Below are 1,987 nucleotides of genomic sequence, written 5' to 3'. Positions count from 1 at the left end.
GGAAGCACCACTGCCAAGTCTGGATAGAGCCTATAACATTGCAATTCTAATAAGTTCCCAGGTGATGCTGCTGCTGCTGCCTCAGGAGCCATCTTTGGAAAACCAAGGTCTCATGCAGCCAAAGACAGCGGCTTCTAACAGTATCCCAAAGGTAGCATGGACGAGAGTCCTTAGGATGGGGCAGCAGGGAGCTGCCCAGAGGAGACTGTTTTTCAATTTTGCAGTCCCTGAAAGTAAACCTGGAGATGCAGGATGTGGTCCTCATTTCTCAGCCCCATATTCCGTAGCAAAATCCCAAGGCTGTGGTTCTCAAACTGTGATCCTCTACCCAGCTGCTTCAGAATCCCTAGAGAGACGGTTAAAAGGGCAGATTCTGATTCAGTACCATCTAGGAATTGTTAAGCAGTTACAACAGGTGATTCTTATCTAAGTTTGAGAACCACTGCCCCAAGGGCCGCAGGGATGTGATTAGGTCAGTAACACTTAAATTCTATGGCGTACTCTCAGAGCCAAGGGCAGCTGATAGGAGGGCGAGGGAGGAGGAAAGGGAAGGAGGGCTTACTAAGCAGACCCATCCACTGCGTGCCAGGCCCTTTATATACATAATTGCTTGAATCCCCACAAACCTATGAGATATGTAGAATTACCCCATTTTACATGTGAAGAAACTGAGACTCAGAGAGATTTATCAACTTGTCCAGCTAATCAGGAGCAGGGTCCACATTCAAATCCACGTCTTTGACTTCAAATACTGCCCTCTTTCTGCCAGACTGGGCAATGGGCACTGAAGGCAGGGCAGTAACCAGCAGGAGGCACTATGAGGTATGACTCCACAGGGGCCTGGAAGCTTCTAACATCCAGAGTAGAAGCTGATGGTGAGAGATGGGGTGGAAGGAGTACCTAAAAAGCCACCATCCTGGGAAACCCCCTGGGCATCTCCCAGTTGAGAAGCTGAGAGACAGCGGCAATCTCACATGCTGTATCCATAACTGTGTATCTACCCAATTTCATAGCGAGCTGAAAACGACTTCATGAGATGAAAATTAAACCACCCACCAGAACACTGAGCAAGGCCTGGTGCTCTTCCAAAAGACAATGTCTACATTTCCTCTCTTTCTTACTTATCCCCGGTTCTGAAATATCTCCTCCGAACTATGCAACTTGTAGCATCTCCCTGCTGCTTCGTTTCATTCTCTGGAGAATGAAAACACCAGTTACAATGGTATTATAAGTCTTAACTGAGTAATGTACACAAAAGAGCTCTGATCTTGGGAGCTAGACCTGATAGAAGCATACAATGTCATTGTCATCATTACTATTACTCATGTTTCAATTAGCAACACACACCAAGAATTAGATACAAAATTCCAAAGGACCATGAAATTGCATTTTTGCACACTGTGTTTAAAACATGCCAACGCTATTTGTTTTGTCTTATTTTTCTCTTCCACTGGTGTTAAAACTGTATTTTTTAAAGGCACCATGAGAAAAAGTGAAGTGATAGTGGTCTCTTGTGGAAATGAACGGTATTTGCAGCAACTCACATAACCTACCTCACGCAGGATAGTTTGATGCCACTAGTGGAAAATAGCCCAATTTTAGAGCTAATGGTTTTTGCAAGTGCAAGCTGAAAGCCTAACACCACATTTAGGAGCCTTTCTTCAGGGCCATGAAAGGTTCTGTTTCACCTGCTGGCTGCCAGCCTTCCTACCCGGCACTTCTAAAATCGCCCGGGGGAGCCTGAGCAGGTGTTCAGCGGAGACTTTCTGAGATAAAGTGTTCCAGTGACTTTATCTGGCTTTTATGTGGTCCATATCACTGTGTTTTCCTCAAGTCACCAGTTGCCAGTCAACTCCAATCTATGGAGACTTCATGTGTGTCAGAGTAGAACTGTGCACCAGAGGGCTTTCGATGGCTGATTTTTCCAAAGTGGATGGTCAGGCCTTTCTTTCAAGGTGCCTCTGGGTGGACTCGAACCTCCAACCTT

This window comes from Trichechus manatus, unplaced genomic scaffold (genome assembly GCF_000243295.1).
Source record: "Trichechus manatus latirostris isolate Lorelei unplaced genomic scaffold, TriManLat1.0 scaffold00001, whole genome shotgun sequence".
Taxonomy (NCBI): Eukaryota; Metazoa; Chordata; class Mammalia; order Sirenia; family Trichechidae; genus Trichechus; species Trichechus manatus.
This window is presented reverse-complemented; position numbering follows the sequence as displayed.